The sequence below is a fragment of the Gavialis gangeticus genome, unplaced genomic scaffold, assembly GCF_001723915.1.
Source record: "Gavialis gangeticus isolate Ggan-Ray unplaced genomic scaffold, GavGan_comp1, whole genome shotgun sequence".
Taxonomy (NCBI): Eukaryota; Metazoa; Chordata; order Crocodylia; family Gavialidae; genus Gavialis; species Gavialis gangeticus.
In genome coordinates this window covers 12,413,943-12,427,101 of record NW_017729015.1, presented here as the reverse complement: position 1 = coordinate 12,427,101, position 13,159 = coordinate 12,413,943, and the positions used below count along the sequence as shown (strand labels likewise).

General features: G+C 47.7%; 1 long non-coding RNA gene across 2 annotated transcripts; it reads right to left on the bottom strand.

Moving 5' to 3' along the window:
* Positions 1 to 243: 243 nt before the first annotated feature.
* On the bottom strand, positions 244 to 10,569 carry LOC109294254. Of its 2 annotated transcripts, XR_002096496.1 has the most exons (4): positions 10,481 to 10,569; positions 10,269 to 10,334; positions 1,967 to 2,040; positions 244 to 303 (listed from the first exon to the last, which is right to left on the bottom strand). It is a non-coding gene; the product is annotated as an uncharacterized LOC109294254 (long non-coding RNA). The 2 variants fall into 2 exon arrangements; XR_002096495.1 differs by lacking the exon at positions 10,481 to 10,569 and having other exon boundaries at positions 10,269 to 10,446.
* Positions 10,570 to 13,159: the final 2,590 nt, after the last annotated feature.

The window sequence follows — 13,159 nt, the reverse complement described above, 5'->3', positions numbered from 1 at the left end:
AATGCAGGCAATGGAAGGTGATAATAGATCTGCAGATTAACCAAGCCTGCATGATTGACTGAGGTGCAGGCTGTGTGGAAAGGAGACGAGGGGGAGAGCCCCCCCGCCAAATTATATATTTTTTGAGTTCACATCAATTACCTACATTTCCAATTGGATAAGCTTGAATTAAAAGGTTTACTGTACCCTGCTGACAAGTGAAAGTGAAGCGCTCATTGTTAGTCTTTACTGATGCATTACATATTGGGTGTTCGTCGGAAAGGAGACATCTGAAGTAGAGATCAGGAAGAAAATAAAAGAAGACTCTGCAAGGAAGAAAGAAACTAAGTTGTAGACAAAAAAAAGTTCCAATTGATGTGCTAATTAGACAGCTCTCTCACCCACCCATAGCTAAAAGTACACCACTCTTACCCTCCAAATTTCCATACACGTGTAAGTGGGCCCCATTTGACAAAACATAAATAACTGCAGAGCTTTAGTTCCCATCGACTTCCATGTGTGCTTAAAGGAATCAAATTAAACAGATGCTTAATAAGCCTCATTGATTAATCTTAGCAAAGGAACTACCTGCCTGACAAATACTCAACTAAGTGATTCTCAACCAGGGTGCTGCAGTGCTCTAGGGTGCCTCAAGATCCTTTCAAGGGTGCTGCAGGATGCCACGCAATGTTAACACTGTTAGGTGGGCAAGCACAATTCACAAGATAAACCCAGAGATTTCAGACAGGAATCCATAGTCTTTAAGCCATTTTGACTCATCGTGGCCTGAGTTCTTTGCAGAGGAAGAATTGCTCTGTTATTTTTTTTGTAGTAAAAAATAAAATAAAGAGCGAGCTAAAAGCATACCCAAAGGGTGCCTCGAGTCCAAAAAGACTGACAATCACTGGCTTAGTTAGATAATAAGTAACTGAGATAGACTGGCCGCATTTTTCTTGGGAACAGAGTGATCTATATAGGATAGGTTGGGTGCTGAGTACTTTTTTTAAAGGCTGGCCACTTCATTTAAGTGCCGGAACAGGAGCTAGACTCCTAAGCAATTCTGGCCTGAGTATCTGTGGACTCAGAGCCAAAAAAAATGCATGGTAGCACTACAGAGATTCAAGGAAACATTTCATACTACACATCTCCATTTGCTTGTGGTTATCAGTGGAGCCCTATCACTATCTGGTAGAGGAATGTAGTAGTAGAGCTGTTATGGTGTCCTGCCACTGCTCTGGATGGACAAGTTCTCACCCCTGCCAAAAGCTGACCCTGGCTGTCAACGGGCACTTGGGCATTCAGGCTTGGAAGTCAAAAAACAGCTGGATGTGATGCTGCCCCCTTCCTCTTTTATAGCCTGCTGGCTGAGAAACAAGCCCAAAGAACCTCCTTTATTGCTCAGTAACCCAGAATAAATAGGGTGCAGTGTGTTATAGCCGTGTCTATCCCATACCCCCATCTTTGCCATCTGTGGGATGGACGAGTTTGGTGGTATAAGGCTGTTATGCCAGACCTACGCCACTGAGGTTAAGCTTCTCAAGGAGGAAGATCCAATCCAGCATAGCTAGGGAGGGTGATTTTTCATTGCAATAGTTGCATGTTCTTCATAGAGCTCTGCCTCCTGCTGTCATGCCGTTATATCACAATCTTGGTTTGCATCAAACAAAATAGAAAGCAAAAAACCTCTAGAACTTGTTGCAGAGGAAGAAAACGGGGTTTTTGTTGCTTGGGTCAGACAATACCGCAGGAGCTTTGCAGTCTCGTTTATGCTACGGGGGCTCCACACAGGAATGGGAGTGCATGCCAGAACGGGGGTCTGCTTTTGTGTCTCCTGTTCAGTGATTGGAACTTTCCTCTGAAAACCAATCACTTAACAGCTAGGCTTCAAAACAAACAACAAAAATAATAAAAATCTTGCCTAGTCATTTCCTCTTAGCAAAGCAGAACTGCCTATGTGTAATGCAAAATGGGGATAATTAACACTTACCTTTTTCACAGGGGTGTTGTGAGGGTTAATTCATTAATGTTTTTGAAGTACTTTGAGTGCCACAGCAGAAAGAGCTGTAAGTGAAAATTAGCATTGTTATTATTGTATCCTTGAAATGCTTTTTTCCCCCCCTCCAAATAGTGAGTATGAGTATCTAGATAGATAGATAAGCCATCCGCATCTGCCCATGCGCTTAAACTGTATGTGCCAATTAAATAATTTCCTGCAAAACCTGTTTTCAGTAGAGGAACTATGAAGGAAGATTCTCTCTTCCTTTCCTCTCCTCTGTAACTAAAGTTTTTCTTGCATCCAGTGGGAAACTGAAGGAATTTTCCTTACCTCATTGTTATAAAATATGCATCATGCTGGCTTAGAAGTGTGATGGGGGTAGTTTTCAGGCTGGTCACAATATTAGACTGTCCTAGACGGGGGCAGGCCATCTTGCCTCCCCTGCCGCACTTTTGCTGTTGTACAAAATCAGATATTAATTTAAGCAGGAGGCTGCCCATTCCAAGCCCCAATGCCAAGAGCAAAATACATAGCTCTGACCTCCCTTCACTGTGTCCCATGCCTTGCAGATGGCATCCAAAAAATCACTTCCAACTCCCCCAGCCCCATTGCCAAGCCACACTTGGCCACGGGCCCAAACTTAGCCTCAGGCATTCTCAGACCTACCTTGGCCCAGCCTTTGGCACAGACTCAGCCTCAGATGTCCTTAGACGTGCCTTGGCCACATGCCTCCTCTCTGGGGTCTCTACTCTCACACACCCTTTGGGCTCCTTCCTTCTCATTAGGCTCCTTGCCCCTCACTGGGGTCATTATCACCCAAGCCTGGTGCTTCTCTCTCAGGGTGTGCTCTCCTAGACTTTCCCCTCCTTCGGGTCACCCATAAGTCAGAGGCTGAGGCTTCCCAGCACCCCATAGTTAGCTTTCACTAGGGAGGCACCAGTGTGGCATTTCCTGGGGACCGCCCCACCACAGGCAACCCCACCACACCATCCAACCCCAGCAGGGTGTTGTTTTAGGTCATGCCCCAGGACCACTGCAGGCCTATCCGCCCTAGTCTCTCTCCTCCCTCTGGGCTCCTAGATGTTCTTCCTGGGATGCTCGCTCCTGGGCACTCTGTTCCAGTCCCCTACATCATAACATAACCTTCAGTTGCTGGCCCCATTTCTCTGTCAGGCCCCTTACAGAATATCTCCCATCAGGTGGCCGAGCTTCAGCCTCCATCAGTTCAGCCTGCTTGATGACCAACCCCCTTACTCTCTCACCGGTGGTCTCTCCCTTGAGACCTTCACTCACTTGAGCCTGGCCCTACTCTCTGGCCAGTCGGGGTGCCAGATCTCCCTGCCACCCTGACCTGCCCCTCACAATGGGCAGGCTTGCCCTTCAGCCATTTGAGCCTGGGCCCCAACTTGGGCCCCTGGGTCAAGCCATAAACAACTGACTCTCTCCCTCAATAGAGGCCCACCCCTGGGCCCTCCCATTAAATCAGTCCTCTCTCACACCAGGCTTGTCTGGAGCCCCACAGATCTTATACAAAGCAGCTCTTTACAACACTGGGCTCATCTGAGCCCCTCCACAGACCCCTCCAGGGTCAGTTCCACTCCTTCAGCTTCCTCAGGCTTTTCCTCAGTCACCCACGCTTTCAACAGTTCTATTCAAGGGCTTACCTAGGCCCTCTGTAGACCTACAAACTCTAAGCCCCTTCTACTTAGGCTAGCTTACATCTTCTCTGGACCCTTGTCTACCTAGCCTCTCTCAATAAGCTATCCTGGCCCCTTTCTTGGGCCCGTCTACATGGCCCCTCACTATAAGCTGGCCTTTCTACAGCCCCACGGCTTTCAGCCCCCTCCCAGCTCTGGACCCCCCGGGTCCCTAGGAACCTCCTCCTTCCCCATAGTTCCTACACTAGCTTCCAGATGTTCTGGGAGGAGCACACTCAGGCCATATGATGTTCATTCATTGGCTCCCAGTTGCAACCAGCAGCCCTGCTCCTTGGGTCGGGTCTTATACCCTGGCTGCCCAGTCCTCCTCCAATCAGGCAGCCTCCTGGCTGCCAGGTGACCACCTGATTGGTTCTGCTGGCAGTGGCAGGCACCAAAGGTGCCCCACCACGAAGATTTAAGTAACATCTAGCCCTTGTGTATCAATGCAGATTTACTGCAAGACAGTCCCCGTCCCAAGAAATTTACAGCTTAAAAAGACAAGAAGAAACTTGGCCTACAAACTGCCTAGTAGCTAGTTCTGGAAATATTGTTGTCCCTATTTTACTGGAGGAGCAGTTTTCAGGTAAGTGATTTAAACTAGCAGTGCCCAACTTTTTGCCCAGTGGGCTGTATGAGCAGTGCCGGGTCAGTCCATGGGCCAAATCTGGTTATTGAGCCCAACAGAATGAGTGGAACAGGATCCAGCTGGGTCCCTGATCTGGGTGCAAGGAGCAGGGCCCAGCCAGGGAGCAGTGGCAGTTTTAATGGCTTCTGCTCCCCCACCACCAAATTTCTAGACCTATGGGGAGTCCAACAGGCTGGATCTGGCCCACAGACATTGAGAACACCCAATTTAGACAGCAGCAGAGGGAACCTGTGACCGAGATCAGGACCAGACACAGGCATGGGCATACTGGGGCCCAGACAGAAAGAGGGCCCAAAGATGGTGATAATAACAACTAAAAAATTATCATCTCTGGCAAAGGTGCCCCCCCCCCCCATACTAAAAAGTTGCCTGGGGCCACTAAGAGTCTAGGTACGGTGCTGACCGTGATGAGATTTAAATCCAGAACTCCTAAGTTTCAGGGCAAGACTTTAACCAAAAGAATTGCCTTTTGTTCTGGGAGTAAGCCTCCCACTTCCCTCATCGGAGAGCACTGCCCCACAACGGTAGCCGCTTTATACACATAAGTCTTAACCCAGCAAAGGATCAGGGCAGCAATCTTCTCCAACGCCAAAGACTACAACTAAGTTCTGGTACGGCACAGCTGCTCTGGACCAGATTTCCACTCTGGAGGTATATTCCACAGGGACTCGGAGACCTTGCACAGTGTTGTTCTATTTTGCTGCTGTTGATACTGAACATTGTAAATGTTGGGAGCTGTAGTTCCTTGGCTCCCATACAACACATTAAAGACAGCCACAGGCATTCGCACCCCTTCGGGTGGACCTCTGCTACTTTATGGGAACTGCTGTAAATTAAACCAGGCCCTCACCTTCATGTAGCACTAGCTGGTTGGTTTTAGCAACCATAAACCTCTGTGTCATCTAAACATGTTCCCCAACTCCACAGCAAACAAAACTTCCTACCTTGAGGAGTTTGATATTAAGACCGATGGGAATTTAATTAGGTTTCTGTAACCAAACAGCTTCTGTGTTTGTTTTTAATTTCCCTGTGCTTTGCACAATAATAATCTGCTTCCATTGCCTCTCCAGCGGGGTCAGGCTTCATGGAAGTTTTTATTTTTTTGTTTTTGTTTTCTCTTTATAGCTGGCATTAAACACACCTTTGTCTGCTTTTGTGCTGGTGAGTTTAACTTGAACACTAGCAGAGAATAAAGCTTGACAGTAATTGGTATGTATTCTCATTCGACTCTCAGCTACAATAGACCCAATTACCTGAGAGCTAGCACCTTCTCTGTAGCATATATACTATTATTATTATTATTACTACAACAACATGTAAAAGAAAACAAAAGGCTCTCTAGCTAAGTACAGCATTCAAAAAGCCAGAGCCTGAATTGATTCCATCTTTGCAGGTTAGTCTAACCTGCGTAGATTGGACCGATTTGCAAGTGAATAGACATTCACTATTAATTCTGGAAATGCAAACACATGCCTGCAGTGGCTCAGACCAGAAACCAGAGGGACGGTAGAGTGAGCCTTCCCTTTGGCAGTGGCAGAGGGGAGCTGAGCTGGGGCAGGCATGGCCAGGCCGTGGCACGCCCAACCATGTTTGGGAAGGGGTTTAAACCCCCACCCTGGCCTGTGGGGAGCCCAGCCCTTACCAGACTTTTCGGATGAGGGTTAGGGGGTGAGAGGAAGGGCGTGTGGCCAGACCTCAGCCAGGACCAAGCAGCAAGAGCTGGGGCATGGACAGCCCCTTCCCCACTGCAATGGCTCCCTGACAATCTGGCCTCGCCTGGGCATGGAGAGCTAGAAGAAATCTGGGTACACAGCTCCCATGTCCCCAGTCTATGCTGCAGATGGCTGGGAACAGCCTGGTCCCTCCATGCCCATCCTCAGTAGTGCCCGTGGGCTAGCCCACCTCAGCCCCAGCCCCAGGTGAGGGGCAAAGATGGTGGGGCTGGGCCAGGCTGGACCACAGGGCCCTGCTTCCCAGCCAGCTGTGGCTCAGTTTGGGGCCATGGGAGTTGCAGCCAGATTGCTTCTAGCTTCCCATGCCCAAGCCAGGCCATTGTGGAGCTGCAGCTGGCTGGCAAGGGCCCTGCCCCACTGGCCCAAGCCAGCCCCTCCATGCCCACCCTCAGCAGCATCCACAGCCCCGGTCCCAGCTGAGGCAGGCAGATAGCAGGGCCAGCCTGGGCCGGGTCATGGCCCTTTCCAGCTGACTGCAACTCCATAACGGCCTGGCCTGGCACGCACAGGTAGCGGTGTGGAGGTGACAGTGCTGCAGCTGCAGATGGGCGCCTTGTCCTGTGTGGCCAGTCCAGCTGCCATGTTAATCGTACCTACAGCTGCACAGGCTGGCTCATAGGCACCACCAGGCATGGAGCCTTTTAGCTGCTTGCTGCAGGGACTTATGTGTCTGCAGCTGCCACTGCTGCCATGCCCCCTGCACGCTGTGGATGAATAAACGCCCTCCCTGCTCCCTTAGCTTTAGGGGGCCATGCTGGGCTGGTGTCTGGCCATGGCCTGCCCCTGCTCCAGCTACAGAGTGGAAGGGCAGGGCCAGCCCTGCTGTCTGGAGCAGACAGCACAGCTCAGCCTCAGGCTGCAGGGCATGCTGGGGGACCCTTAAACTAAGGGGTCTGGGACAGAACTTCCATAGACCCATTTTACCCAAATCAGTTAAGTCTGATACTACATTCAACAAGGAGTGTTTTAAACCAGTTTTGGCCATTTTGAAACTGGTTTAATGTGCACTGAGCTAATGTTCTGTTACACATTTAAACCAGTTTCTCATCACTTAAACTGGTTTGTGTGCAACTTCTGTCCCTAGCATCTATGTCTAAAGGCAGGTCTGATAAAGGATTGCATTAAAACCACAAAAATAAGAAAAGCTTAGTATGGAAGAGGAGGCAGGAAGAAGGGCTCTGAAGCCAAGGCCCTGGGCTGGGCAGTAGGAGAACCAAGGTTCAGTTTATGGCTCTGTCACTACCTTGTAAAGAGATGTTGGTCCAAGCTCCATGACTCAGTTGCCCCATCTGCCAGATAAGGAGGGGATGCTTCTGCACGGTGTGTGTACATTGCACATTATTAATGCCAGTCAGCGTGGTTTTATGGAAAGTAGGCCTCAAACAAATCTATTTGCATTCTTTGATGAGATTACCAGTTTGATTGATTGATAAATGGCAACACTAGGCATAGAAACATAGGAGTAGACAGCCCAAAGGGCCTATTCAAGTGCAGGCCTCCATGGTCTCAAACAATCGTTAGCCAAAGGAACCTACAAAATTCCTGTCTTGCGCCCCCTTCCAACTGCCCACAATTACAAGAAACAATATCTGAAACACCAAAAAACACTCTTCGAACATGCCATGGGGACTTAGGGAAGAATCCCATTTCACTTTACACACCCAAATGATAGTCTTCCAGATGCATAACTGCCATTTTTGGCACTTACACAGTCTGTGATCCCATTCCTTGTGAAGTGTGGACGTGCAAGCTACTGGGCACGCTCAGGCTTTGCTCTGGCCAATCAGGTATGGGGTTCTAGCATAAGCGAGTCCCGAAATTCTGGCCCGATGAAAACCAGGAGGAAGAAGTGCCTCTTACAGCCTAGCATAAGCAGCTGAGAGGTTAGGGTACTTGCCTAGAAAGCAGGATGTCCCGGTTCTAGCCCCTACCCTTGCCATAAGGGATTTGAATCAGTGTTTTGTTTTGTTTTTTTTTTTTTTAATTATTTATTTATTACTTCCCCAATAGTGCCATGGTCAATAGGCATCATCCCATCACCTTTCCAATGTTGTTTTTTTAAGCTGCCCACCCCATGCCCTTCCAGGAGGAAAAAAGCCCCAAACTATAAAAAAGGTGTGTGAATGAAGAGATGGATGCTATATTGAAAGGGAGCAGCTCCTGGTTGGCCCTTGCTCCCAAAGGGCCAGGAAGTCTCCCACTGCTCTCCATCCAGTGAATACTAAATGCAAGATGCAGTGGCTCCTCTGCCTGCTGGAGACAGCTGCAAGATAAGCAAGGTAAAGAAAGAAGGCACATTAATACCATGTGCCGGAGAGAGTCAGTGAGATACAGCTTCAAACTCTTTAATTACATGGGATGCCTAGAACCATGGCAAGACAGACTTCCTACTCCAGGTTTTCACAGGCCACAATATCAGCACCGATTCACACTCAGGTATGAGGTGTACAGAGCTACGTGCCTGCCTAGCCAGAGCACAGCTAAGTGAGCATGTACAGCAGCAGCGAGGGGAAGCAGGTGACAAACTGTATGCAAGTGCCAAAAATGCAAGTTATGCAGCTGGAAGGCTGCCATTTGAGATACATAAAGTGAAATAGGATTCTGCCCTTAAGTGTGCAATTCAGTACTGCACAATTCTCCAATTAAAAAAAATATATACATCGCTAAGCACTAACATGAGAGCTAGGGTTAAATGAAATAAGAGCTGGGCAACTCTCAAGGAGTAGTGGCCAGTGAAGAAGAATTACTGAATTGGGGAGGTTTCTAGTGTGGTTCCAGGAGTGGTCAATATGAAGCCCAGCACCACTCAATTTTGTCAATGATCTTGAAGGAAAGACAAATGCACTGTTTGCAAATGACTGATAACAACGATAGGGCAGTCATTAAAAGCAAATCTGGGTTGGGAGGTAATCGGAGCTCATTTAAATGCAATGCAAATACAGCCAGATTCATAGATTGTTAGGTGCTGGAAGGGACTTTGCAGATCATGAGGTCCAGCCCCCCCAAGACTGGATGCCTTTCTGCTAGATATTTTTAGCTCAACAAATACTTTAAATCAAGGAACACAGGCCACACCTAGGAAACGGTGACTGTATTGCAAGGGGTCAGAGTGAGCAAACAAGAACATTGTGGTACCCAACCCATGGACACGCAAGCAGGGACAGAGTGCATAGGAATAGGGCGAGGATTGTCCTTCTGTGTAGATGAGATGGATCAAGGAACATTGCCTCCAGTTCTGGTGTCCCCATTTGAGCAGGTTGTTGCAAGATTGAAAGGGGCACAGAAGAGAGCCACAAGAATGATTTGAGGGCTGGAGAAAGTGCCTGACAGTGAGAAAATTAGCTCATCAGAAAGAGAGACTGAGAAGTGACCTGATTACAGTGTATAAGCACCTTCACAGGGAGAAAATACTCAGCAATAAATGGCTTTTTAGTCTACCAGAGGAACGCATAACGAGAACCGATGGCTGGAAGCTGAAGCCAGACGCATTCAAATGAGAGCTTAGACACAAATTTCTTTAGCAAGGGCGATTAACCACTGGAACAAATTACCAAGGGAAATGGTAGATTCTCCTTGTGTTGATGTCTTCACATCAAGACCGGATGCCTTTCCGCTACATATTTTTAGTGCAACATAAGCAATACTTTAAGTCAAACACAAGTTATTGGGCTCACTGCAGTGGTAACTGGGTGAATTTTAATGGCCTGTGGTATTCTAGAGGTCGTAGCAGTTAATATAATAGCCTCTTCTGCCCTTAAACTCCATGAATCTTTTAGAAACTAAATTCATTAATGACAGTGGGATGCTCGGAAGCGCTGGCAAAGAAGGCCAGTTAAGTACCTACATAAGTAACATTTTAGTAACTAAGTTTTAGGTTTGATTTTAATACATGTATACCACCCCCACCTTCTTTTGTGGCGTTTCTGATTCATAATATGAATCTATTCCTAGAGCTTCAAGCATGTGGGATAATTTCAGGCAAGTCCAGAATTAAGGGTATGAAATAGAGCTGTCTGAATAGCAGAAGAGCCAGCTTGATTCATTAGCAATAATCCAGCCAGCACCCAGGCAAAGCTATAAGCCAGAACTTTAATGAACATGCTGCAAAGACCCGAGAACGTGCAAGAGTTCAGCTGTGCAAACACCTCCGGGCTTGCATTTACAACCCTCTGCTCCCACACCCATAGTAGGTCATTCCCCAAAATGTTACTTACTTTGATTCTCAGGCTCCAAGCAGCGCAGCTCTCTATTAAGCCATGGCCACAGGGATAATTTGGGCCCTGGTGGTACAAGATTTTGTGAAAGGAGAAATTTCAGGCACATGCAGCTTTTAACCTTTTTTAAAAAAAGATTGCTACCATTAGCTGCTGCAGAAAGACCTTACATCCTCCCCCTAAGAAAAGAGTATGAGCAGATAATACTATACCCCTTGGAGAGAAATAGGAAAGGCTTAGCTTCTAGGTCTGAATGTCTCCTTGTCCACTCAAGGTGACTGTGAAGATTAAGCCAACCAGTTCTTAAATTCTTCCACCTGTGCATCACCTGGGCTGGGAAGGGCAATTAGGAGGTGAGGAGCTCATGCTGCATACAACCCTAATACAAGCCTGCAAAAAAAAAAAAAAAAAAAAAAAAGAGGGGGGTGGTGGTCTCTATTTCAACTGCACTTCTGGTCTCAAAAAGAAAGGTACTGAAGAAACTCTAGAGCTGCTGGAGAAGTACATTGAGGGTAAGAAGCAGGTGTGAGGTTGGGGCTGGTATACAATTGTGGTGTGTGGTGGGGAGGCACATAATTGTTTGCTGGGCTGATGTAGGAGCTGAGGAGGTGCTTGAGGGGGATGAAAGGAGATCAGGTTTAGTAGGGGATGTACTATTAAATAGAGGTGAGGGGCTTGGGGAGAAGATGGAAGCTTTGTGCCATTAGGAGAATGTTTTCTCTGATTCTCTCTCTGCAGAAACAGGTCAAAATGATGCATACCCTATTTTGGGGGGAAATTTGGGAGCCTGGGACTGGGCAAAGGGAGTTCAAATATTGAAAACCAGACCACAAAGCTACTGTGTACTTTTTTTTTCTTCATGGTTGTTGTTGTTTGTTGTTATTTTTAGTAGTTGCGTGACTTGGAGGTGAGCCTGAGGAGTCTTGAACTTGTGGGGTTAAGAGGATTGCTCTCTATCACTAGTCTGTAGCTTGGGGACCTCTTTTGCACTGTCCTAACATTATTGTGTAGTTTGCAAAGAATTGTTTTACTGCAAGGGGCTTAAGCAGGTGAGGCCCCTATTACGCTGCATTACTTTAGGGATTCATGATACTGTAGGAAATGACAAAGTGTAGGGGCCTGAAATTAAACCTTTGTACTGGGGTCCCCAGAAGATGAATGCTGCTGCTGGAAGTGGCACCAAACTTTGCACTTGTGCGAATGAGGCAGTTAAGTGTAGGTATTTAGCAAACTATAGCCAGTGTTTTGAGTTAGCCTGTCGTTCCCCTTTATTGTTTTTCCTGGGCTAGCTGCCAGGGGCTTAACCCCACCTGTGACTGATTGGTAGCTTTCCAGGAGGTGCTGTCAGGACAGGGGCCAGGTAATAGCTAGGAAAATTATCTGGTGCTCCTGAAACCAAGCAAGCACCTTACCTGAGAGTGAACACTGCAAGAGAAGCTCCTAGGAGATGCCAGGTCAGGGAAAGAGGGTTAGCTGCAGTAAATGGGTGAAAGGGTTGATGACATGGGTAGCTGCAGTTTTGAGGGAGAGACCCAAGGAGCATCCTAAGGCCAGGCTCATCATCAAGTTTTTCTTTCCCGGTAATGAGCCATACATGCATCTTTTGGAAAAGAGACTCAAATGCTCTAGATGGAAGGAGCTGGTTGACACAGGCTGGTGAACTAATTTGCTGGATTATGTGAAAATGGAGAAAGTGGGGCAGATTCTTATGCCAGGTTAGGGCATCAGTTATATGCAAGATGTTATAGGAAATGCTTATAGAAATGAGTTTCTGATGCAGCCCCTAAGTGAGACTGGCTTAATCAAATGTGTGTCTGTTTGCAGGAGAACAATGGACTTGATCCTGCGCCTTGCACTGGGTGTGATGCAGTTGAAAAACAAGGGGCATTACTTTGGTGGAAGTTTGGGATGACCAAGGTTGGAAGCAAGACTTGGGAGCAAATACCTTCAGTTGACAGGTCAGGCTTCATTCTGGATCTAAATGTGGACTTGAATTCAGTGCCTTGAGCCAGTCCCTAGTCAAATGCTTATTGCTGTATTGGGTTTGTAGAAAAAGGTTTTTGTTATGTTTTCCTAAAACAGGGCTGTCCAGCTTCTAGGTAGCTGCCAGGGCTGCATGTTTCACAGGCCTGGGGCCATGTGCTGCATGGGTGGGTGGTTGCCTCCCTGGTTTTCTCCCACAGTGGGCTGCCTAGCACTGTTCCCACTGCTGCATGCACAGCACAGGCAGGCAGCCTGGCTCCCTGCCACTGCCCCCCTTTCCCCCTCCTGGCTGCACACACCACCCATCTGCAGCATGCATAGCCCAGCTCCATTCTCTTCTCTGTCTGTTGCTCAGGCACTCCAGCCCTTTCCTGGCCACCGGGGCAGGAGCAACTTTGGGGGCCGGCGAGGATGGATGGCAGTTAGATGGGAGTCTGTGGGTTGCCAGGCAGATAGCCCTGTTCTAACACTTTACTGCTGTTTGGAGATGGCCTGGGGTGGTGTGATTGGGTCCTGCATCATGTGCTAAGTTGGAAACGCTTTGGAGCAAGGATCATTGAGTCTGGTTTGCCTTCTGCTGCCTCTTTCTGCATGAGCTGCGATGGTTTAGCACCACACCAAGGTCATTTGCACTGTTAACATGGAAGCGCTGTTAGCAGCACTTTGGAGTCCAGGAAACCCTGTGTCTTCTAGTCTCGGGAAGTAATATTAGCTCAAAACAGCCTCTCAAGGCTATATAAGCTTGTTACAAGAAGCATCCTTTTGAAAGCCGGTGGGTTTTGGATCAATGTACTCTTGGGGGGGTTGTCTTTGGGCTAATGCACATTTCTGGCATGGAGCCAAAACAGAGGCATAGAAGAGGGGTGCTTGTCAGCATTGTGTATATGCATAGCATTATAAATAAAAGT